The sequence below is a fragment of the Cyanistes caeruleus genome, chromosome 8 (genome assembly GCF_971803275.1).
Source record: "Cyanistes caeruleus chromosome 8, bCyaCae1.hap1.1, whole genome shotgun sequence".
In the NCBI taxonomy this organism is placed as follows: domain Eukaryota; kingdom Metazoa; phylum Chordata; class Aves; order Passeriformes; family Paridae; genus Cyanistes; species Cyanistes caeruleus.
In genome coordinates, this window is record NC_141708.1 from 10,134,633 (window position 1) to 10,161,425 (window position 26,793).

Sequence of the window (26,793 nt, forward strand, 5' to 3'; positions counted from 1 at the left end):
GCAATTAGCCCAGTTGCATCAAGACACAACAAAAGCATCACAAGGAATCTTTGCCTGACAGAAGACGATCAAAAGATGTTTTGCAACATAAGCCTCAAATGTATCATATTATTTTCTTCCAGCATTAACTTATGGATAAAACCATAGCTGGATCCATGACACTAAATTATTGCTGCAAAGCTAATAATGTTCATAAAGATCTTGAAATACTTTTCCTCATCTCTGAAATATCAAGCCCCTTATTTATTAGAACAAGCTGTATTTGGAAGTTGAGGTTATGATTTATTTACAAACTGACCAGCTCCACTGGTGAAAGAAAAATATGTTTTCGTATGTATTCATCCTACTTTATTACGACATTTTAAACAGAAACCTTGTCTCTTTATATTCTTTTATTTAATCATGCTCATGAAACAGTCAATTCAGCCCCTAAAACCCAGAAAAGATAAAATCCAACTACAGTTTTATTTTTTTTTAAACTCTGTATCTCACTTGCTCACTTTTGACTTCTGCAAAGCTTAATTCAGCCAACCTCCACCCTAACCCCTGGGAGCATCTTGTACTTTCCAGCCATCTGGACTGTATTTACATTACCAAGAAGAAAGTCAAACTTGCTCATGAACCAAGAAAATCTCCTTACTATCTTTCTGTCTTGTCTCCATAGTTATTTCTTAAGTTCTTATTTTTTTTAAAAAAATACTGTTCTCTCTGAGGACCTCACTCAATTTCCCTCATGAGCTCTAATGATGTCATACAATTTCACTTATCATTTCCTAGTGCTGCCTTTAAAAAAAATTAAAAACCAGAAATTACTATTTTTCTCCTCAGTTTTCACTGTCTTCACAAAAGCCCTTACAAACAGCATGAAAGTTCATGTATGATGGATTAGGATAGAAGTAATTGTACCAAAGTGTTTATTTAGACAGTAAAAGTGACAGCTTTGCAAATAAAATGAACTATTGCCAAACTAAGATCAGAGACAATTCTAAAAGGAACATAGACAAACATTTACTTTTGAACTTGTATCCATTTTAATGGTATTCCTCCCCCTGGCAGCAACTGCTGCATCTTGGCTCCTACAGGACAGAGGAGCACGCAATTTTCTTTAAATTGTATTTTCATCAAACTATCTGTGCTGAGACCCCTCTCCCATCACTGTTGATCCAGTGTGCTGAGGAAACTTGAAGAAAAATCACAAACTGCAGAAGACAATAAACTACTTCAAACTGGTTTTACTTTCAACCACATGTCCTTAAACCCCACCTATTTTTTATTTTATCTGAGCTGCAGTATAAGTCTGCCTTTTAGTATTTTATAACCCTATTTTTCATGGAACATGATCTCTTTCGATCAAAGGTAGTCAACTATAGCTTATCATTAAAAGCTATTTTGCAGATTTACTCTGCTCCACTTGACATGCACCAGAAATCTGCATCAAGTTTAAATGAAAGCCAGATTGGTGCCTTAGTTACAGGGAAAATTAATGAAAGCAGTGAGTGATGCTTGACATTCAGCTAACTTTTTAACTAGGAACTGAAGAGCCCCAATGCTTTGTGATGCCTGACCCAAACATCTGACTAATTTAAAATATTAATTCAGTTTAATGAGCTAATTTAGTATCTGTATAAGGGGAAAATGCCAATGTAGAACTACAGTGTAACATAAATTAGAAGACACAAGGAAGAAAAATACTTTTCTAGAGGGGCGTTTGCTTAAAAAGAATTACCTATTGTTGTTTATTTTCAAGCTGAACCTCTGAATTTAATTCAACAAATTGACCCTTCAGAGGCATAATGACTTTTAATCATCATGTCAAGTATCTTCAGCAGCTCTTCTGGAATACCAAGGAGCAGAAGTTCAATTACAGATGTATGGTAGGCTGCACACCACAACCACAGTAAGCTCATTAGAGCAGGAAATGCACAGCAGTGAGGTAACAATGAATGAAAAATGTAATGAATATGCTCATATGAAAAAATAACTACTGAAATAACTCCCCCAAACACTATCACATTCTGCTTGCTTTCTTTTGTAGATGCCAGTTTCTAGAACGAATCAACATTGTCCCTTCAGTTTTTTCTTCCTCATCTCCAAAACTCACAAAAGACCAGCAGTGCAAATAAACATGGTTTGTCATTAAAAGTAGCTGAAGTGTTGTGAAGATGCAACATATCTCTGCTTTAGGGAAGCACAGCCAAATTACTTATCAGAAGCAAAACCCCAGGAGATCTGTTATCAGTTGAGCAATACTTTTGCTAAAAAAGACTTCTCCCTTCCATTTCAAGCTGTTCAAATTTTCCCCAAAATTCACACTATTTTTTTCTTTTTAAAGACATGAACAATAAACATTTAGGCAATCCTGAACTTCCTTTTCTTGAGACACAAGATGAACGTTTCATGCAAACTACTAAAAATAAGTTTTACTTCCAGCAGTGACAACTGCTCACAGCTTAATCAAAGGAATAGCAATCACAGCCTAATGGGCCCTGTTCTCTAGAGCATCCAGGTTGAAAAATTAGCAGTAGGAGAGTATCTGCTGCAAAGAAGAGAAGAATCTGCCAAGAAGTGAGGATTAATATATTTGCACTTAGTCTGCCTCAATTTGATTGTACATGTTTCTAACTGAGAGAATAAGAAGTGACTTGATGCTCAGTCTGCAGCTATGGTATGAAATTAGTTTCTAAGGAAACAGGGCAGAATCCAAGGGACAAAATTTCTGTGTTTGTGCTGCTTCTGTAGCAAACAGCATCACCTGCAGAAGGCACATGAAGCAAAATTCCTCCAAACTGATTGAGGGATTGGATCTTTGGCATTGTGAACCAGCAATTTAACTGGCAGCCTCGCTGGTGAGGCACCCATCTGTTTGAGGCAGAGCACAGAGGGGTAAGCAGGATGTGCACCAGCTCACGGCCACTGCCAGCCTACTCCTCTCAACTGCAGTGCAGGAAGAGACACTAAAAATAATACAGCTGGCACTTAATATAGTTTACTCCTTCATGCGTGCAGGGGCTCTGCTGTGACTTTTAGAAAATCTGACTGCTCACATCTCGTGGTTCCTCTTTCAGAGGAAAACAAATCTTTAACCAGTAAGGCAGAAAACTTTTCTGTCCAAGAACTCAAAGCGGGTCAGGAAAAAGGTGCTGATTTTCAAGAGAGGTTTCCACACCATGAATGCCAAGCAGGTTTCTCTGCAGTGATGAGCACTGGACTTTGGAGAGCAGCCCTCCAAGCTGGTGGATGGGGCTGTTCTGGATGTTCTCCCCAGCTGGTGCTGCACCCTACGCGCAGGGATGCAGACAGGCGTGAAGGACGCTCCACCAGGGAACTCCAGATGATCAGATCCTCCAGGCCAAAATAATCAGAATTCCTTGGAAAACTTAAAACTTCTGAGGTACATGGTGCACTTTGAAATGAAACATTCCTATCAACCAGCCACATAACCCACTGCTTAGCAACAGAGGTTGCACACGTGTGCCTGTCTGCAAAGGGAAAACAATTCTTGTTATCCATCATTCTCACAACACAGCAACACAATTTGTCTCTGAGTACACAGAGGGTTTGTTGTTTGTTTTTTTAAATTATCCTAAATTCACATTTCAATATAAATACAGGTCCCCTCTATATTCAATGAAAATTAGATCACAAATTGAAAATAAAATGTTTCTAAAGCAGTTTCAATACAGGTGTTTGAGTAAGGCTAATTTCAACTTGAGAGGGAATTCTCCTTGGTTTGCTGTGTTGGTTCAGGCAGCAACAATTCTTTTTGCAGAGCTTTCCTTTTCAGAAGGAAAACATCAGTGCACCTCAAAATCTCAGTGTTAAGGGTCTACTTCTAAAACTGCTTGCCTGTAGGCCAGAGGCGAGAGCCCAGTCCTGAAATCCCAAGTCCATTACCACAGGCTGGGGTATTATTTCCACAACGCTATTCCACTGCAGAAGACACATCAATACTCATCTCTATCCATAAATCAATGGACCCTATCTTAGGCACAAAAGCTTCAAAACAAATCCTTGTGACCAACCTCTCAAATTAATTATGTAAATGCTGTATCAAAGTGCACAGATAATTTTTACTTCTAATTTTTAAAATCTGCATAGATACTCTGAAAGGAAAAGAAAGTAAACGACTAATTATACACATTGAATAATCCAGATAATGGCCTGTCACATGCATCATTCTGAATGCAAATCAGAACAATGGTTTTAGCTGTAAATACAATGTAGAAACATCAAGTAACTTTGGTCTCATTTGGCAAAAACACACTACTTCCTTAAGACTACCTTCTGTAATCAGTGGGATATCTATATATATAGATATATATATAATAATGAAGCATTTTTTCCTGTTGAACCTTAAAGCCTTTCATCACAAAACATACTCTGTGAGTTATTCCAAGAGAGATGAATTGTGTTTCCCCAAACAGAAGGATGCTACCTCTTACTGCCCTGCTAGAAACACTAAAAGCAAAAAATACCTTGTTCAGTGCTTTACATTTGTTCAAGCAAAGTGTGATTGGTTTTATGTCCAAAATGTCCACAAAGTGTGGCTGTACTCAAAAGTTCCTGTGCTGAGGAGCACATACCAGCTTAAGAGAGGGAAAAAGCCAAACCCAGAGCAAGCAACTAACTTCCTAATGCGTGCTGTGGAAATGAATCCTAGCATGCACTCCATGTTTAAGAGGTAGGATTTTCTTCATTTCAGCCTACTTCTTCCTAACACAGCAAGAAACCATGCAGAAATCAAGTGACCTACCAAAGGAAAGGCTAAAACTGAATAGATGAGAATGCCCTGGTTAGACATGCCAGGGAGGCAGTAGAAACCATTGCTGTCCTCTGCCTGGTAGTAAAAAATTCCTTGGGCCACTGCCCACATGCTATTAAGACAAATTTCAGCAATTGTAAAGCCTTATTTCATGACAATGTTATTAAGGGGAGATTAGGCTTTTAATGAGACAGTTCCACAGCTTAAGAAATTGAGGCTGGAAACTGAAAATAAGGAACTTCAGTGGCAACTATGGCTAACAGTGACAGCAAAGTTTAAGTGCAACAAGAAAGCTTGTCTGCTGTACGGTGCAGCATTCTCCTTTTCCCATTCTTCATCCTTATTTCCCACCCAGGCTTTGCCTTCTAACACCTTTTGACACTTACAGATAAAACACAAAATACTAAATTTCACGTTGTGGTTATATTAGTTTTAGGGTAAGAAGAAAATGTATGAAAGTAACAACATAGGAAAATAAACACATGACTTTAAAATGTCACTTCTCAGTAGCTGCACTTCTTAGAAGATCCTCAGCTTAGGCTAAAGGCATTTACTGCACACACCTGGATCCCTTCAACAAAAATTACTTAAGGGAAGCGAGCATGTGCTGATCAAACAGAACATTCCATTAAATGGTGATGCAAACATTGTATGACTACATGTTGAAGGCCAGCAGAATTAATCCATACCTAGGTCTAAAATAAAACAGTATAACAGAATTATAAGATTTCCTGAGTATGTGCACCTCAGCCAACTTACACAAGCCCTTACCTATCTCTGCAACTCACTTTTTTCCACTGCTGAAATTGCCGAACTCAAGGCAAAAAACAGCCGCTTTTACAAGGCAGTCACACTGAGAACTTGTACATCAAATTCAGTTATGAAAGTGAACAAAACTAGGACAGACACCTTCAACTTGAATTTGTTGAATGTTTTAGTGATTCAAGTCTAATAGTGAGGTTTTAGCTAAGCTTTTCTTTTTACTCTTTTATAGTAATATCTGGCAATCCAGGCTGGGTTTCAAAACGTAAACAGGGACCTGTAACCTACTTAAACAGAAATCCTGTCCAGTGTAACATTTATTAAGACACCACTTAAAACACTGTCTGTATTCTCCTGGACATCAACTTATTCCTCATTTACTGTTCCATTCAACAAACTCCTGTTACTTGGTCCATTTCTGTTGGCAAAATGCACAAATTTGTGTTTTGTAGGAAATCAAACATAACTATTTGACAAATACCTTAGGAATTGCAAGTTGCAATTATCAAAACATCTCATGATCTTTCTCTAAAGTTTGCATCAGGCTATAGGCTTGCTAGCAAAGGGAAACTTGCACACAAGTTTCCTGTTTTAACATTCCTCCTCCTTTTTTAAGCAAGATTATTCTCATCCTTAGAAACAGGAAGTCATTAAGTTAAAAATGTTTATACTAAATGAAAACACACATATTGCCACGACTTCTACCCAGTGACTATTGGGTGGTCTCAATCTGAATCTACTGTCTGACCAGCAAGTGCTTCCCTTGGAGAAATTATCAAAGTATGGCCTCAGAGGCCAAGGATTGGAAAGGTATAAAATATCAGCTACTATAATTACAGTTCAGGATTTAAATTTTTTTTTAGAAGCCTTTAATATACCCCAACAAAATTCCCAAACATCTGTTTTCAGTAAGTATTTAAATAAATGTTTCTCCTGAACTATATCAGGAATTGGCTAGTGCTGTGTGTTTCTTGGGATGAGGTCAGCATGTGCATTAGTGCAGAGCCTTTGCTGCAGCAATTACCATGTTTATTTGTGACAAAATGTGTTTGAAGGGGGAAATCCACAGCCCGCTGGCATGCTCCCCTGTAACCTTCAGAACCATGTCTGCAACTGCCTGTGATCAGTGCCTCCAACATGCCAATGTCTGCTCACACTCGTCTTATTCATAAACTCCTCATGTTTACTCTTCAATTTGACAAACATTTTTTAAAAAAAACAACTTCATTTTACTATTGTGATAATAATATATTGATGGGTGGCCCACAAAGATTTCCCATGCACAGAACATCTGATTACAACTCTCCCCAAACGAAGAAAAAAATCTGTCACTTGCAATTTGAGTTTATTGTCAAACTTACTATGGTTTGCTTTTTATGGATATAAATTACACCTCAGGGAAAAAACAAATTCAGTCAATCAACACACATTTTCAATTGCTTTTTCAACACCACCTGTCCTTATTACAGGAAAATGGACTTCCTCCCAACCTCAATATTTTAATTATTAAATAATTGTAAGAAGCGAAGAATGCTTCTCAGAAGGGAGCTGCACAGCAGTTCCTCAGTGATCATGAGCACTTTCGGGAAACTTGAATGCTCTTCCAGCACACCCACTTGCTTCCTGTGAACAACCAGCATGCAGAATTATTTGGAAAGCTCTTCCAAAGTGCTGAGAACATGATTTCTGTGAATTTGATGCTCTATGAATCACCAAGAACAGAATATGAAGCCAAGAAACAGTAAAACATGCACATGCACATACAACAAAATAAGAACTGCTAAGACTAATAATACCAAAATATATCCTGAAAAAAGCAGGAAAAGGCCAACAGGAAGCTACACATTATGCCACTTCCACCTGAGACTCTTTACTTTTGTTTGGACCCACGGATCAATATGAATGTCAGGAATTAATAAAGCTAAGCAGTAGAGATCAGCTCTCCAGAGACCAGCCACATCTGCTCAGCAATGCCAAGCTGCCAGCTGGACAGAGTCCCAAAAGCCTTTAAAGGGTCATCATGCACAGCAAAAGCTTGTACTTGAGTAAAAACCTTTTAGCTTAGCAACTAAAAAGGTAATAGATATTCTGTTAATTACATTAAGTAATTAAGTCATGTTTAGCTCTGTTAATTAGGGTGCCTAATTTAAAACATCTAATAGCCACAATATTTAAATTTCTGGTTTGTTTGAGTAATGCAAGAAATATCTATTCTAAACCACTGTCATTTTTTTGGCTGACTCAAAAAAGGAAGTTATGTTGCTAGCAGAAAAGTTCATCAGTTGCAATGAAGAGTTAAATAAATTATTACTTGTTGAGTACTGCATATTCTAAGGAACTTTAGTGTATGAATAATCAGTTAAAAAATGCAAAATGAAAGACACCCTGGATCTCAGTCAAGATCATCAAGCACACAAGGATACTTTATCTGGGTACAAATTGTCAAAATGCTCTTTCCTTGTGCACATTTGATAGGAACCTGTTCAGGGAAGAAATAAACCCTGCAGCAGATGACATTTGCCTCCCTCCCCAGTATGTTCCCCACTGACACACAAGGTCTGGCAGGGTAGAGAAACTCCCATAGAGCTTTTGATACATGAAGCTATTTCTGAAATAACTGCTGGCCCACGTGGAAATTGCTCCTTCCAAATATCTCAGATTCAGGAGTACAGTACCCTCCATGCCCAGTTAAGCACAGCTCCATCTACAGCTTTTTCTACAGCTGCAGGTGGCTCAACTTTCATGTGACAAAGACACAGCTGCCACCTTTCAATACCTTGGCAGGCTCGTGCTGAGGAGATCTGTTGTTTAGGATTCCAACAGCTGAAACCCCACTGTGTAGCTCCCCCTGCTCCCAGGGCATCACAGCCCAACACTTTTTAATTCAGGATATCACACTGATGTTTGCAAGGCATTTCCAATTCTTATCTTTTGGCTTGTTTCCAGGCAGAACCCAAGAGGTGAGTCCAGGCTGGACCACTACAAGCCCCACACACAGTTTGTTTCGTAAGCAAAGAAGCCACTTCTAAGATCACAGTTAAGGCCAACCTGCTGAAATGAGTCTGAACAATTCATGTTCAACACAGCAACTGCAGGGCTGTATATTTTAATAAAAGCAAATCACTGCTCTCAAATTTTACTCATAGCAGTTGCCACTACCAGAGGGTTACTGCCAGTCCTAAAAGGCATTGTGTCTGTGAAGGTTTTCACTGCACAGTAACACTCTTTCTGACCCCATGCAATGCACCAGGAGCACTTCCAGCATCACAGTGCCACTAGAGAATGTGGGACATTCCCCATGAAGGCACCTGGAATTATTAGCCCCCATTCAATTAGAAAATTCAGCTACTAATTTTATATGCCTTTAAGTAGGGTTTATAAACCGTACAACACAGTGCCCCAGACCAGCCATCTGGAAATGCAATGTCATCTGCTCACCTTGGTAATCTGCTGCAAGGTTTTTCAGCTGAAGATGTATTTCATCTTGTGGTGCTATATAAATAAACAAAGTATTATAAACAATCATTTTATCTGACTGGGGTTATGTCATATGGTTTGCTTTCCCTATGAAAGAAAACACGTACATAAAGTGCAACCAGATGTTGTTGGCAGAGAATCCATTTAATATGGACTCACTTCTAAAAACATGATTACAGATGTGGCCTACATCCTGAACCCAATGTTTGAGGAAAAATTCTCTCTATGTGAATCTCACCCATTTTCTATGCTTTCTCTAAGTCTCCTAACTCACAAAAAAATGTTTCCTAGAACTGAAAAAGTTGCATGCCCTCCCCTTTCACAAATCCACCAAAAAAATAATTCAAGCACAGCCTTGTAAAGAAAGCCTGAGCATGCTACTGAGGAAACCCTGCTTTGTAGCAGCTTTATACCAGCTGTGAGAAGGCAATGATGCAGGTTACAACTAAGTCTTCCTTCCTACAAACAGTACTCAGCTAGGACTGCACCTGACTTGTAATTTGATTTTCAAAGTGCAAAAATAGCTACTGCAGCTCTGCTTGCATAACTGTGGAAACTGTAGGCATGCTAAGCAATTATTTGTAGTGTTTTAAGTAAAAAAAATTAAAAGTCAACTGAAACATACCAAAGTTTCTGATGAATAATATCATCCTTGAAATCTCTTACAAATTCAGAGCTCTCAGTAAGTCAATTAAAATATAAAATAAAGATTTAATTGGTGTACTATAGGATTGCTTAGGATATAAAAGGTTGTTTAATTCTGATAAAACACTGAGCAACCACCAAAAAGAACAGAAACAACAGATAAGTCTTAAATTCAAAATCAGTAAAGTCTGAATAAAAACTCCATTCTTTCATACTTGTTAATTTATAAAATCCTATCTAGAGCCTCAAAAAAATTAGAATAAAGCTCAAACTCTTTTCAAAACAGGAAAGAAACAGTACAGAAAGACTGACTGCATCATTCCACATCTGAACCCAAGAGATTTTCACCATATTTGATATCCAAGTATTGAATTAATTAAGAACAGTCCTCTTAACAAATACACTCCTGAATTAGACCAGACAAGTTCATATGAATAGAGAATCCAGTGCTTAAGAAAAACTCTCGCTTTCTATAATCATTACTCTCACTCCACATCTATGATCACATGAAGTTAAACTAGTAAACCCCCCAAATGTTCAGTGGTTATTGAGACTATTCCCTATTCAATATATTTATTGAAGAAATGAAAATACTTGAAAAACTAGGTTAGTTAACTACTAGTGACATCACTGAGAACCAACAGTTAAAAAGAAAGCAAATCCTTTCCCCAAATTATCTTCTGATTAGACCTTTAAAAAATAAAACTAAGTAACTTTCAGAGGACAACACCACTTAGGAGCACCTACATTTATTGGTAAAGCTCAGATATTTGATTAATCTAGATTATCTTTTCCAAGCAAGGTATTAAAAAGGTCATATGAAATGATGAAAAAGTCAAAAAATAAAAATCAAAACAGGAAAGTCCTGCTTTCACCTAAGAAATTCTGTGTTAGATTATGTGAATGGAGCTGAAATTTTAAAATCCTCTCACAGCCAGCCAATTTCTAATCAAGAAGTACATAATTACTTGCTATGGAGAAAGGAAGATGGGACAACTGGAATTTTACGCAACTATTTAAAATGTCCCAAGCAACCTTTAATAAGAGCTTTAAACATCTGTTCTGAAAATAATTTTCAACAGGATTAAATATATATGGTTGTATAAACCCTGTCTTTAGTGGGGGAATCAGATTGATTTAAAGTGTGGATAGACCTAGCGGCTTGTTCAGAGAGGAAGGCAAAGATGGATAAACAAACACTCTGAGTCCAGAGGTGAGCAAAGCACTTGTTTCTGCTCCATGAGGAAAAGGTTCTTCCACTGAGAGAGGCTGCTGAAGTGTCCAACTCTTGAGTTCAGCAGTGCTCTCACCCAAGTGCTTCCAGCTACTTTGGTTTGTGGGCGTGATGCATGTGAGAGACTCTGCCCACATACAGTCCATCTGCAGGGTATCTAAAAATTACCTCCAAACTTCAACTGCTACAGCCTCACTCAGAAAGAGAGCCCTGATGTGTAGGTGCACTTACCCACTATTTATAACAGAAGCCTTGCTAGCAAAGTGTTTTCTTTAAACAAAAGAAACCCCAGTTTGAGAAGTTTACCTATGGATCGGGGTAGGAGAAACAAATGAGGATGTGTATTGTTTTTCTTCAGAGGGAAGACAAATAAATGGAATTGCTTGAGAACTCAAAATCTTACAGGTGTTTTCTGGACACATTAATAAATAAATGTCAAAACCTTCATTCATCTACTAGTTGCCAACTACTCCACATGAAGGTTTTAACTGTTGCCAAGATGGGTGAACATGAACAGCTGTCACATCAGCATGGGATAAAATATCTTAAAAGGGAAAAAATAACATACTGCAGCATTTACACAGCTCATGTTAAAAAGTTTGAAAAAACCCTAAAACCCCACAGCCCAAGTCTTCTCAGAGATTAAGCCAAAATGCAGACAGAATATTTAAATATAACAGCAATCTGAATAATGAGCTGAGAATTAACAGAGAGTTGTTATCTGCACAGAGCTGAGAGGACCCAGAGATCCAGGCCCCTCGAATCTGCATGCAGGCAAAACAACCTAAGAGTGCTATTCACTGCTCTGCTGGGGCACCTTAATTAGCCAGCCAAGCCCAACTTGAGCTTGCCTTGTTTTAAGGCTTCCGGCATCCTTAGCAAGTTCTCCAAACAGCAATTCAAAGCAGGAATGTGATTAAGGGGAAAGCCTCAGCTGGCCACAAATAGTGCTGTGAATGCCTCCTGCTCCCTCCAGGGCTCAGCCAAAGACAGAACTGTGGCTCAAGAGAAAGTCTCAGTAGCTGTGGGTCGGAATCCAGTGCAAACTCCTCCCCATAAGATGCTACAAGGAAATCACTGCATCTCACAGCCAAGACAGTTCTACTTTCTGCTTTTATAACCACCCCCCAACGAGGATCTATCAAATGCACCGAAGAGAGCACTCTAATTAGAAAGCTGCACAACTGCACACTTCTGGTTGTTTGTGCTATTTCAGTTTACCACAAAGAACAAACAACTACAAGATCAGATCCTCTTGCAGTAAATAATGTCACTCAGACCTCTCAGGAAACTTAATTTCACGCAACTGTAAGGTAAATAAATAATCTGAAGATATTACCTGCAGCCTTTTATGTTTTTCACACTGAATTACACAACCTTGCAACCCTCAAAACCCACAGATTCCTGTAGATGAGTAAGACTTTACAAAGCATCCATACTCGTGTCATCTCTGGTCAGAAGTAGACATTGCAATAAATTTCTGGACAGACAAATCCTACTTTTACAAATGCTTCAATAACTTAGGCACTTCAGGGTAGATTTTTTTCTTTCTTATGTAATGCCCATTGCTGGAATCCAGAGAAATATTTCTAAAATTTTATTCTTGAGGCAATATGTAGTTTTACTCCTTCTGTCAGCTTGCTTTCTTTCTTTCAGGAAACAGAATCCTCCTGCATCACATATGGCATAAATAGACTAAAAATACTGTGTCCAATAAATTTGATCACAATGCACAGGGCTGATGCACTGCAAGTGCTAAACTCAAGTCACACACAGCTTTCTGCTCCATGATGAATCCAGTTTTCATCTTCCAAAGTGCTACATGTTAGGCCACTGTAAGGGCTTTAATTTTTTACCATTTTTACTTCTAAGCCACTAAAGGTAGAAAATATGCAGGAATGGAAGGTAAAGTTAAGCTATTGAACCCTAATAAGAGAAAGAGCATTAGGAAAGCTTCTCCTAGAACTCTATGAATGAAGAATTGGATATGATATATTGAAGAGCACATGCAGAAAGAGACGTGAAGAGAAAAGTTTTGTGTACTGGGTAGGATTCAACCACTGCACCCAATTTCACCAATGTGTAAAGATGCAGAAGCTTTTGAGAATAAGCATGGGGAAAAATACCCTAAAGCATTCCAAAATAATTAAAAGAACATTTAAACAACAGCTACAGTTTCCACTTCAGCTTTACAGTAGTATCTCTTAGTTTGTAAATGTCAAAACTAATACTATGTTTTTTCCTCCTCCTCTCTCCTTGAGGAGTATCTGCAGAAAACAGCAGTAGTGCACACTCTCTACCCCAAAAGACTAATATTCTGGCATAGCAGAGGCCGTGAAAAACAGATTCAGCATCATTCCCCTTCTGGCAGTGTTCAACATGAGAAGGAGAGAAAGCTACTGGCATACCCTGCATTCTTGCTACACACTGTATTTCTGGATGAGAGTCATTTATTTATAGAATTTCACAGCAAATTTGCTTGTATCCTGAAAAGCATTCTGATTATTTTATCCCTATTTTAACACATTACAGTTAATAACATTTTATAACTCTAGTAAAACACAAAATATACCAGTAATAGCTAAGGGAGTTGCAGAAAGTGAGAGGCGACAGAAATGAAGGTCAGGTACTTACTCTGCCAGAAAACAGCACTGCTTCTCACTAAGCACGAGCTCAATGCTTGGAATCAGTGCTCCAGAAAGCACAGTCAGGTCTGTGACAGGCTTTAGTGATAGTCCTTTCAGTGAATCTGGATGTCTCCTGTTGGATTTACTGCTCTAATGGCATTTGAATCAAGGCAACCCAGAATTCAAAATAAATGCATGAAGATAGGATATAGTTATTAAGAGTACTGCCCAAATAATCTGCTATTGGTCTCTCAGTTCCTTCAGGCACTCAAACTGCCTCAATTTTAAACTCTGCTTCAAGTAAAATGAATGAACGCCAATAAAAAAGTTTGATGGAAAATCCAACATCAGCCAAATCTGGCATTGTTTGTTTCAGTTATATGGAATCATTGTGTCCGGTCCTTGAATCCTCTTTATTATACCCTCATTTCCCCTGACTGAAGAAACCTCTGTAACAGAAAACCCTCAGGAGCCGTAATTTAACAAAGACAGCATCCAAACTTGATACAATGACCCTATGAATGAAGCCAGTAATCTGGGTATGGTTAGAGTAAAAAAAAAAATAAAAATTTCCAGTGGACAAAATGAAAAACTACATTCGATAATAAATCTTCTTTTTATGAGTAGGCTTAATACTCTTCCTCTTGATACAAGAATGTAATACTGTCTTCCTTGCCAAGAAACAAAAAAAGGACAGAAAACCCACACATGACAAGAACTGTAAAAAACAGAATAAACATCAGATACACAAAGTATTTTCAAAAACTTCTAATTAATCAGACTTTTTAAGAGCATCAGTGCTTTGCAAGAGAAAGGCAGCAGAAGTCAGAGATACACCAGGGCTAGGGCAAAATGAGACAATTGCACAGGAATTGCTAGAAAGCCCCTCCACACATTATACTATTACAAGAAAGCAACAGGCTACATGAGTGCAAGCATGGCAGTCACACACAGATCTGAGGCTGGAAGATGCCCACATCACCTTTTTACTATGAACATCAAACAGCTGAGAACCCAAAACTAACTAAATGAGTTAAATGAGTTAACTAAAAGCAAATGAGGATGGTGTTTGCAGCCAAATCCAGGCACTGCTGTTTTGACAATGTGAACAAGAGCAAAAGTGCTGCTGTTCCTGTTTGTCCATTCAAAAGGTGCCCACGACAACAAGCTCTCTCTGAAGCTATTTGGCTACTCACTTTTAAAATTCTGGAGCTCTGTTTTGGTTTATCTAACACTGAAATGCTGCCAACAGAAACCAAGTTCACAATGGGGCAATACTGCAACAGGCAAAGCAATTTTCAGAAGCTCTTTCTGTTGAAGTCAGTATCAGGTCGTCCAACACGCTGACACAGCTAGAGCTGTTATTTTTAAACACAGCCATAGTCTATTTAACTAAAGCATCTTTACTCTGACTGAGCCAGTATTACTTTGATAAGACTCCTTAAGTCTCTACACTGAAGCCTGCATATCATATGAAACAGAGAACATGCAAACTTTGGAAGACAATTCATCACTACAGCTAGGAGAAGGAAAAAAAAGGAAAAGAGAGGTGCAGGAGAAAGCTGGGAGGACCTGGCACTGAAGACAATAAAGTGCTATCTGCAGGACAGCTATTCACACTGAGAACTTGTATCACTCACCCACTGGAACAATTTCAGTCAACTCCAACAGCAAACAGCTTTCTGCTGTTAGGAACTCAGCATTACACTTCTAAAACAATTCTTCTGCCAAGTTTGTTTCTAGCAACGCTAGGTTTTCTCACACATCATTTAACTGATGAGAACCTGGATGGAAGGAGAAGAGAGGCAGTGCCATTGTCAAAGAGGCTGCATGTAAGAGGCTGCAAGCTAGAATTACGCATTTTGGGCAGCTCACTGAGATATGCTAAGCAACTTATTTGTATACATTTTCTTCAATGGAATTCTGAATTCGTTATATATAAAATTATATCTTGTAAACATATGCAGAAGTTTATTACAAGAACCAAGAGCAGCCCCATCCTTCCCTCTCACCAAGGAAAGAATTTGTTCTATACATATAGACAGTGTTGCCTACTTGATGTAATAAAGTTCTCCTACGGCCGAATTTAGCCTCCACTTCTTACACATAACTTATGAAATAAAGAAAATGTAAGAGAAACAAAGGTACACACTACTCAATTGTGCAGCCCTTTGAATTTTACTGTAGAAAATTCAATTGTGCATCGTGTGCTATGCATGGATCCTGCAGGCTCTGGAGACAAGAGAAGGCTGCTGTGGAAAGCATCAAGTACCCAAGACCAGCACACCCCACAGGACTGGCAGCCAGAGAGCTGAGATATAGGAGCTACACAGCCTAGCATACTGAGATTATTTTAATTAAAATATTTCTGAAAAATACGTAATTTTCCCAAAACATTGCATTTCTGAATCTCCCTTTAAACACGACTGTTCCCCCTCAGATTCTGAGAGCCCTGGGAGGGTAAGTGGGAACCTCGCAGTCTGGGGGCTGCTACCTTGTATGATAAAGCCTAGAGAAATGATTTGATCATTCTTGCTGTCCTACCAGTCAGTCCCCTTGCCAAAGAGTAGCTTAGGACACCTTCCAGGTCCAGTTTTCATTGCCTCCCAGCACTGCAGGCAGAGCTATCACCACACAATGGTCAAGGGGCTGGAGTCTGCCTGAGCCAGGCACTGACAGTGCCCCAACTTCTCATCCCCCCTTTCCCCTGCTTCTCCCCACTGCCTTCGACATCTTGTGCACACCTTAGTGCTCACTCAACCCTCTCTTGAGTTAATTCAACTTATTAAAGAGAGTCAATGCAGTGAAAGGGGGAGAGGAGCTTTTCTGCTGCAATTCACAGTGAATTGCACAAGTTCAGCAAGCGGCAGGGCTAACCCAAGAGAGGATGAGGCAGGACCACAGGGCCAGGAGGGAAGGGCAGGATATCCCCTTTAGCTTGGCTGTAATGTACAACCCAAATATTTCAATCGGATGGAAATCAGTCCTAGAGAGGAGTGACAGCATTAAAGAGGTGATTATATTTATTGGAACGGTGACATGCAGACTTCTTATTCGACAGGGCTCTTAAACAGGATTACAGGGCTTTAATTTGGTTCTTTAAATTGGTTTTGGAGAGAGAGAGAAACACAAAAAAAACTTTGGAGAGAGGGTGGAATAACCTTGGAGGAAGTACACTACATTATGCCATGTCAACCATAATAGCTTCCCTAGCACAAATATATGCTCATGCACATTCTCCAAGTTAACTAATAAACAGAAGAGCCATAAAAAAAAATTAATTACTTACACTATGCATTTGCACACTGCTCAACCAGTAATTTTGTAGCTTTAGTTCCATCTTTCAAGTATCAATTATATTGACAAGGAACAGTGGCAGCAGTGTAGTCACAAAAAGAGTAAACAAATGACCTTTATCTGACTTTATTAAAGTAATAAAGGATAGACTTTTTTTTTTCTTTTTTTTTTTTTACTTACTTCAAAGAGAGTTTTATAGCTAGCTACCAGCAGGGTGTGGACTGAAGCTAAAAACTTTGAAATGGGTCCCTGTGAAATCTGAAACCAAAATACAGCAGAGGTCACCTCTCTGTGAAGAACCGCCTTGTCTGTATGTATACTATAAGCAAAGCTCTGTTAGCTCAGCCTCAGTAATAATGTAATTCAACTTAGCCCCTGGGAATAGCAACAACATCAGGTTTCTACTACAAGGATAAATTTACTGCACACAATATCTGTTACTATATATTTGCAGCATGTTTGATAGTAGCCAGACACTAGTGTTACATGGTATACCTCAAGCTATTTTCTCTTGTTAAAAGCTAACCCAGGCTATAAATAAATTTTTATTCTTACTCTCACCATTGGCCAATTCTTTTTAATCAACATTGCACGTACATTAGTTTTATGCAATATACTAGCTAATATTAATAGGGAAGGAAGCAATACATCTGGGCATTTTTTGTTGTTTGTTTGGTTTTGTTTTTCCCATAAAGGGGAGAATTTCAACCCTTTTTAACAAGGAAACTGATTATTTTTCCAGTGGAGAGATAGAATCTCCTAAGACAAGTACTGGGACAATAAGACTAATACACTTTGGTCTGTCTTGTGGGTTCCTGTGAAACAGTTCACAGACCCAAAGTTGGTGACAAGTGCCATACATACAGCACTCAAGGTTCTTGGAAAGGGTTGCCCATACACACACTGCTCTGCTGATATATCTGGCTAGGCTGTCTGTTCTTCCAGCTCTAGGACCAGGCAGATGAAGCTGCTGGCATTGAAAGCACTGGAGGAGCCTGGGCTGCTGCTGGTCCTGCCTGTGGAGCAGAGCACTCCTACCTCCTGTCTCTGCTCAGAGCCCTCCCTCCCTCCCGTCCTTCTCCAAGGTCTGTTGTGTGTGTTTGCCCAATCTCCCCTCAGATGGAAATCTCCACATCTAAGCAAGGATTTCCCAAAGCACTGGACTGAAATATTGACCACCCTTGCTGGATGATGCCTCTCTGGTACAGAACAAATAACCACAATGAACCATCTCTATCAGCCACTTTGGGTCCACAGTTTGAGAGACAGTACCTTGATTCAGGTAATGGAGACTTTCAGCCTTAAGATTCTTTGAAGGACACAGGATCCCACCAGGCAGTACATTAAGTGCCACCTGATTTGATTAGAAGCACTGACATGCGATAAGACACTCATGTTAGGAACAGTAAGGAAAAAGAACACTTTCTGCTGACCAGACAGCAAAAGCTTCCATTTTGAATGGTGTGGTGCTTGAGAAGAAAAATCCAAGCCTTTAACCAGGAGCTGTCTTAGAACATGTTAAAACGAGGGGCACTGATCTCACTGGTCTTTAAAAACACTGAAGTTTAAGCAAACACACAAAGAGCATAACGTATATGCAACAACCCTTTAAAGAGGAAGCAGTATTTCAGTTTCTCCCCAAGTTCTTGGCTCACAGGAAAACATCTGATGTAAAAAGGGAACCAACCCAATCTGCCCCTATGCCACCTCAGGGCAAATTATCCAGGCACCTATAAAAAACCCTCCTTGATGCTTTACAGCTTAAATGTTTTATATAGTTAAAGTGAGTTGTCTTGAGTTCACATGCTTTATGTTATTTGATATGTTTTAACTAGGAAGCTACCTGGATTCATTTCAAGATTTTTTTTTTTTTCCTTTAACTAACCTGTTTTTGAGCACAGACTCTCTCATGCTAGCATTACACAGATGTATTCAATCTCTCTGCATGCTACAGAAGTATTTAAACAAAGTTTGAAACAGAGTAAAAAAATGGAGAGGGGAACCAGACTGCAAAACCACTTGGTTTGGTTTCTGCTTTTGTATTGGGTTAATTTATTTTGAAACACCAAAAATTTCAATGTATTTGCAAGTTCTTCTGTATTTTTTTTTTTTTGCTCCATACCAGAACCATGATTTTGATCAGGTTGATAAGGAACAAAACAAACACCTAAAGAGGTCTTTGCTGGTTACAGACATAGTTGGCTTTACAAAACATTGTACTAGCCATTATTAAAACATGCATCACAAGTCCTTTTTTCTTCTTGAGATGCTCAGGATTAAATCTTTGCAATAAAAATATTTATGAAAATTTGACTGAGAGATCTACTTTGGACAGTTTGTCTTAGAAGATGGAGTTTTTTGTTCCAAATCATGCACACACACAGAGCTATCTGCCAAGCTCTCCAACTGTGTCACTCCAGTCCTTAAGCCATTTAACACAGAACATGCACGTGTCCTTTGAATGCCAAGTCAGCTACGTGTCAAAGACAAACAGCTCTGCACAGCCAACCCATTCCAATCAGCACATCAAGAAGAAATCTCATTGGTATTCAGTATTATGCCCACCGATGGGAAATCAGGAAAAAATTTAAGAAAAAATAGAATTAGCACATACCCACAAATGCTTTTGCAACCTCAGTAACTTTAGGAATAACAAAGTTACACAGACTTTGGCCTGAAAATACAGTTTGCCCTAGGAGGGAACAGCTTCTATTTAGTAGGTGAATTAAAGACCATGAACATCTTCACCTTCTGCCCTGATGGCTATGTCCAAAACCATTTGAGTTACCAAAAGGGTTTTGCCTTTGCCTATGTTTTTAGACATACTTAGGCATTTAAAAACAGTTGCAATTGAAAGCCAGAAATTGTACAGATTAACTGTGAACGCTGTAAGGACAATTATCCCTTAACCAGGTATTTAGTGCAAAGCTTCATCTGCAATCAAGATCTGAAACAGGATGATGGGCTTGTTGTGGGTATTATCACAATTTAAATACAGTAACAGAAATAGATATTGAAGTAGGTATTCATTTATTATTGCAGTAATGCTGTAGCAGGAGAGCTACATTGGCTAATGTAGCATAGGAATGCCAGGTATTATTTTTATATACAGGTTCTTACACCCTAAATCTCAGCGCCTCCAAAGAACTGTAATACAAGGAACTGTAATACAGCTTGATTGAAAACTATCATTTGAGAACACTTGATCTGACCCTCCACAGGGTACACCTCCAAATACGGTTTGTATGTTCCAAGAACAAAATTTTAGGTTAGGTTTTGGTGGTTTAGAATACACAGAAAATATGGTATGTTGCCTGGTGTGTAGCAATAATTTAAATAATACTGAAAGGCAGCTTGCTTAAATTGTGTTTTACTCCTGTTTTGACCAGGAGCCCAGAGAAATTGTTATACAATTCATTAACACTCCTGAAAATGGTTGTGTATCTGAGTCAGGAAAAAACAAAGGTACTTGTGAGGTCAGTACTTTTGAGTTACTGTATTCAGCTCCAGACCGAATGAGCTGGATGCACTGCCTAGTATTGTCCACTGTTTCTGTCCCAAAATTCTATTTTCAATTTCACTTCATCTTGCATATGTTAGGCTGAAGGTTGCTTCTGCTAAGTGTCTGATAGATCTGGAGCATCTGAGCCAAAACACTTCTCTCTTTCTGACATCAGGGCTCCGAAGTATACTTTCCAATGCCGTAATTTAATTCTTAAATTAAGGATATTTTCTTTGGAAAGCACTACCAAGCTTTCAAATACTTGACTTTGTGGCCTTAGTGATGCTCTTTATAAATACAGAGGTTTTTTGTATATACATCCATAAAGACTAAAACATCATATGGGTTGTTAAGACAGTACTGGGATACTGGATTATATGAAATGACTTACATTAATACCAGCAATCTCTCTGAACCCAGCCAATTTATAATTTACATTGCTCTAGAAACTATTTATTTGAATCACGCAGACAGCTTCAGTACCAAACTGCTCCCACAACATTCTGCCAAGACTTCTAGAGCTGTAACCAAAAAAAAAATAAATAAAAGCTCATCTGTATTGATGATGGGGGAGATATAATAATATAATATATATTTTAAATTATATTTTTCCTTCTTTGTTTTGACTGTATTGAACAGTCAAGCAAGCATTATCCATGAAGTAAGCTTTCCTATTTTGCATTCTATTTACCATCAGGACATGTGCAGGTTGGGTGGTAAGCACCCTCCTTCCAGGATTGACATTTACTGTGCATTTGCAACCAGAATATGCAGGTCCATGTGGCCTCTAACCTATGTTGTGTTTAGTGTAATAGCAATGCATGATATGCAGGGGGATATTTGCTTTTTCCAAGAAAAGTCAAACAAAAGGGAAACAACAAAACTCCCATATCATTTAACACTTGAATATATGCATTAATATTAAAAAAAAAAAAAAAAGAAAAATAAAAAGCTTGAGATCAGTTATTACAGGTATAGATGAAGACAACAAGCAGACACTTTCAATGCAATTCAGTGAATCCTCTTGGTCTGGCCAACACAGCACAGCTGTTGGCTGAAGTGCTGCCAGTAACACCAGGTACAATAGAACAGCAGTAAACTGCTGTCAGCTCCATGCTGCTCAGGACTGCCACGTACTTCAGCTGGAGAAGTAACTCCAGGAGATTCCAGCTGCACAAGGGAGAAGGGATTTACCAGCTGTTAGCTGCTGTGGGTCAAGGAATGTTACAAAGCAAGCCCCAGCTCCCATACCAGCCGGTGACTTACGGATCTTCACCTCAGCCTGCTGACTCACAGGACAACTGTGAGCCTCCTGCTTTGATGTCACTTGGATTTTAGCAGTTAGACAATACAAGGCAAGAAAAGATTTTCTCCCTAGCCAAGACCACAACAGTTTAAGAGACGAGAACAATGAATGAAGCTATTAGAATATTTCCCTAATTAGCACTTTGTAACAAGTGATTGCATCCTTGTCAAGCAGAATTGACTTTACTACCATAAGACACAAACTGTGTTTAATATTCTCCCAGAGTCCTAGATAAACAGATACCAACATCACATTCACCAGACTAGAAAGATCCAGGGGGGAATAAAACACCGGGAGCCATCACCCTCCCACTGAGGTCTGATACTCTCAAGCCTTCTCCCACTATCCAAATTCTCAATGAATCTGTAGAAAATCTCAACTTTTAAGCAGTCAGCATTTTCCAGTTTACTCTAAAGTTTTGAACTGCCATCCCTCTGCCACCAGCCCAGATTAAGAGCATGCTGTAACCGAACATACTTTCTTATCTAACCAATTAGGTGTTGTTTCTCTTAACTAATAATCTGGATCACAAACTATCTGCAAAAAAGCCAGGTACTTGCTAGGATATCTTTAAATTAAATCCTTCAAAATCCCATTTGTGATGATGTACCATGGTGTGTTATCTTGAATACAGAAAAGAAACAAAACTGTTTTCCCACATGTCAAGTGACTCAGAATTAGTATAGAAGCAGAGTAGACTCTGTGGGCAAACAGAACTAATATTAACAAACAATGAGTAACTTAGTGCTTGTTCCCTAAGGGTCAAGTAGCTTTTATTCATCTTCATCTGCCAAAAAACACTACACAAAAGACCACTAAACCCCAAGAATCCTACCAGAAGCCACACCACCATCTCCTACCATCTCTCATATGGCAACAGGCATTTCAAAACATAGCTTGAAGAAAAGCCTGTGATGTAATGGGAAGCAATGCTATTAAAAAATATAAGATTGCATTCTTCCAAGTCAATACCAAAACAATGACAGACTCAGTTTTTGAAACTGCAGCACTATGAAAATGCAGAATTGATTTACAAGGGAAATAATAGCCAGAGGTTACTATGGCTGCTAAAGTTACAGGATATTTTTTAAAGAAACTAAAATTCATACCCAGTTTTTAAAAAAGCTAGCAAAAAAGCAATTTTATGTACTATCTCAAAATGAAACAAGTTATTATTCTAAATTATTTTTTTAAAAGCATTATCATTCTAGAACCATCCACAGCGCATCAAGGACAGCACTGCAGTTTTAACTGGCAATGATGATTTTAACAAGGGAAAAACTAGCAGCCTTTTGCCTTCTTTCAGTTCAGCTCTTGATCCATAAAACATTCCCCTTACAAAAAAAACCAAACTAATGCTGGCCTTTCTTAAAACAGTTTTAATTTCTCATCTCTTACATGTTAATTTCCCGCAATTTTCACAGCAAATAGAGTCTTATGCCAGGTCATTTGGCCTGTAACAAGTGGAGCTGAACAAAAGCAGGCGGCCCCCGCGTGCAATGTCACCTCTAACATCACATGCAACAGGGACTGTTCCAGCACAGCTACACCGAGCCCAGCTGGGTTCAGCCAGCCCTGTCCAACAGCTCATTTCATAACCAGCAAAGGGTTGCCACAAGGCCTGCAGTACACCTTGCTGGCCAAGGCAGTGAAACCGCCCCATTCCCCCAGACCTCTCCTGTCCAACCACCCCACAAGCGCTGCAAAGCCTGGGGCGTCAGAGACATCACCTGGACCTTCTCTTTGGGTTCAATGATTATGGTGTACATGACAGCCTGAATGTACCACCCTAAAATCACCTTTCCCTTAAATAATGTCAGCTGCCTCAATCCTCAGGCAAGAGTCAAGGATAATGACTGATTTAACCAAGAGACCATTAAATCCCCAGATATCCTAAAGCATAGCAGCACTCCATCTATTGGTCAGGAATTAAGGACGTGCTTAATCATCATCATCGTGCACTAACCTCTATCATTAAACACTCAACCCCTAAGCAGCCCACCCCTTCCTGCCTGGGACATCAGATTCTTCCAGCAAAAATTAAACACAAGTAATAATATCTTCTGAGAAATAATGCAACCAACACTAAAAGTGTTAACATGACAACATCCAATGTTAAAACTGGTATATTCTATTAGTCACACAATTATAATTTTGCTTCATTGAGAAATGCGTGCACTTCTTACTCAAATCAGCATTGAGGAGCTTGTCTGATAACAGCCAAAGAGCTATTCTGTTCCCTGGGATGGCACTTTCTTTCCCTGTGAGTACTGGATGCCACCAAGTAGGTTTGTACAATTTGTTCACACACAGCTTCCAGCCAGCAAGGCCACTGAAGTGACCGGGTGTGCAGTCCTGAGAACTCCCTGGTACAAGGCAAACCCTGGCAGGGAGGCAAAAGGGAGTCTTTCACAGCAGAACTGCTGTCAGAGTAGACACGTGCAGAACCTGCCTCATCTTGCACCGCTCCCCTCAAAGGCCACCACCATCCCTTCCCAGCAGATCACACACAGCCAAACCTCTGCCACACCTGTGCTTCACTCCTGTCATCAGCAACTGGACCAGAAGGTAAGCGAGACAGCCTGAAGCTGCCCCAGGCACACCAAAGTGCTCTTTGAAAGGCTAAGGTTACATTTGTCAGCCTCATTCCTCTGGTACCAAAGCTCATTTAAGCAGCAACTTCTCCCACACAGTTCAGCAATTCCATACATTCATGCTTTTATAACCCTTGGCCATTCATTTTTTTTTTGGCCCGGATATTCATTGCCATTGATTTTATCTATTTGTTTTTTTAAACTTAACTCCTCCACATATTGGAACCACGCAGATGAGGCACATGCCTACACATTTTCCCTCCACTTGGTATCTCATCACTACCCTCCAGACACGGGTTGAGGACATGTGAATGAAAACCAGCAGATTCTGGCTCAACCTGCTGTAACGTAATGATGCTGAGAAGACAGAGGCAGCACACCTCCACGACCGGGTTGCTGCTTTTGAGGCATGTTCTACCCTCCACACAGAGCCACTCCAAGGCTTCCCTGCCAAAATCCCATCGTTCAGCCATGCAGACACTGCCTGCCCTGAAGTCTGAAGCGAACACTGACCGATAACTCCGCTCTGAATTCCTAAATAAGCTTTTTAATGCGAAATGGAAACTGACCAACACCGAGGAACAAACTCCCAAAAGGCCCATCGTAAATCCTCATTTCAAACGGCTCGTTTCTGGAGCCTAAAGTTCAAGGCAGCAATCTTGAATTTGCTCCTGGCCCAGACAAGCACAGAACGGAGCTAACTCCAAAGTGCGCACAGAGCAGGGGGCTGGCTGGGCACGGCGACCCGCAGCAGCGAGCGCTGCCGGGCTGATGCTGGGCACGCCGGTGGCTCCGCGCTGCCGGGCTGATGCTGGGCACGCCGGTGGCTCCGCGCTGCCGGGCTGATGCTGGGCACGCCGGTGGCTCCGCGCTGCCGGGCTGATGCTGGGCACGCCGGTGGCTCCGCGCTGCCGTGACCGGAATGCCGGAGCCGGCACCGGGAAGCGCAACCCCGGGCTCCCCGCACCGCGACCCACGGCGAAGGTGGAGCTGCGCGCCACCACGAAACCCCCAGATAACGCAGATTTTAAGAAGTTTTCCGAGACGCCTAGCGAGTCCGGAGCCTTGCGGTGGAGCAAGGACAGAGCGTAGTTACAACAATTACTCCCGAGGTTTTATTTGATTAGCGGAGTTTCGGAGCGGAGGCGCATTATTTAAAGCCCCGTCCTCCTCCTCAGCCCGGCGCCGAGGCAGAACGACAGCACTGCAGCATCTCCCCCGGCGGAGAGCTGGCGTAGACCCGCGGGCAAGTTCCCCGCGGGCCCCGCTGCCCCCGCACCGCCCCATCCCGCCGCCGGCTGCGGCCCCGCGCTCCCCCCGCAGCCCCGGGGCGGCCGCGGCAGCGCGGGGAGCGCTCGGGGCCTCGGGCCGCCGCCCCCCCTCCCTTCCCTTCCCTTCCCTTCCCTTCCCCGGCCGCGGCTCCGGGGCGGCCCCGGCCCCGCGTTGGGCGGGAAGGGAGATCCCCCGCTCGCCCGCCGTCCCCCTCCCGGTGCCCGCAGCCCGGGCAGCGTTACCTCAGCGGGCCCGCGCCTTTGTGCTGCAGTCCATCCCCGCGGCCGGCGGCGGGAGCGCCAGCACCACCGCGGGAGCGGGCGGGGAAAGGGGCGGTGCACTATGTGGCAGGAAGGGACACCTGGGCTCCTCCTCCCGCGCCTGCCCGCCCGCCGTGGATCACTATCTGGCAGCGCCCGGGGTTCGCCCGCCGCCCTTCCTCGGCCGCCCCTCGGCCAAGTTGGAATTACTGCCGCCTTCCTTCGCCCTTCCACGGCTGCCAACTTGGCCGAGGGGCGGCGGCACCGCCAGCCTCCTCCGCCCCGGCTGCCCTCCATTGTTGTGGGCCGCCCCGCGCCCCGGCTGTACCTGCAGTGCGGGGCTGGAGCACCGATCCCCGAGGGGATCCGTGATGATGGAGAGACCCCACGGGATACAGGGATACAGGGAGCTGCGTGCGGGAAAAATGAATAAAGAGCCCACGCCCCCCAAACAAACCACAACAACAAAACCCTGGGTTGGAAGTGAAATTTTGAGAAATTGAAACAGTTGTCGGGGCTGAAAGGCGGCAGACGGCTCCTCCAGATGGCTCGTGCTGCTCAGGAGAAAGCTTTTCTGCCGAGAGCAGCCCTGGCTAAAAAAAGCTGCACAAAATGCTAAAGTCATCTTGGCAAACACTGTCCTTTCTTTCTTTCTTTCATTGTTTTTTCCCCTCCCCGTTTTTTGTTTTCTTGGCTTTCTGTAGTTGTTCCGTTTTGCAGCTGAAATCATCCCTGTCTTGGTTCCCCACCCAAAGTTACTTGGTTTCTCAGTCTCAGGGCTGGTGTTGTTACATCTGAGCGGCTCTGAACAGGCGTTTGAAGTCACAAAAGCATTGGGTGATAGTTCTCCTTTTATGCAAAAAAAAAAAAACCAAAAAAACCCCAAGCAAACAAAACCAACAAAAAAACAAAAAACCTTTGTATTTTAGTTATGTTTTTAAGTATTTATAAGATGCAGAAGTCCTCAAGTCCAACAAGTCCTCATGATCCAGGCTAGGAATTAATTACAAGCAGGCTCAAGTAGAAACTTCGTAAAATATGCTTGAAAGTCTTAG

The 26,793-nt window shown here is 40.9% G+C and overlaps 1 protein-coding gene across 10 annotated transcripts in view; it reads right to left on the minus strand.

Annotated features, from left to right (window-relative positions):
• ADD3 (adducin 3) overlaps window positions 1-26,001 on the minus strand; it is a 93,359-nt gene extending 67,358 nt beyond the window's left edge. For 2 of the 10 annotated variants that reach the window (XM_086900351.1, XM_086900358.1), the window contains exons 1-2: window positions 25,721-25,837; window positions 15,148-15,291 (exon numbers count right to left, since the gene is read on the minus strand). The gene's annotated coding sequence lies outside the window, so the exon portion shown is untranslated. Of the gene's footprint in view, window positions 1-15,147; window positions 15,292-24,775; window positions 25,492-25,720 lie in introns of those variants that run through there. The other 8 variants (XM_086900364.1, XM_086900357.1, XM_086900365.1 and 5 more) reach the window with 7 other exon arrangements.
• Window positions 26,002-26,793: the final 792 nt, after the last annotated feature.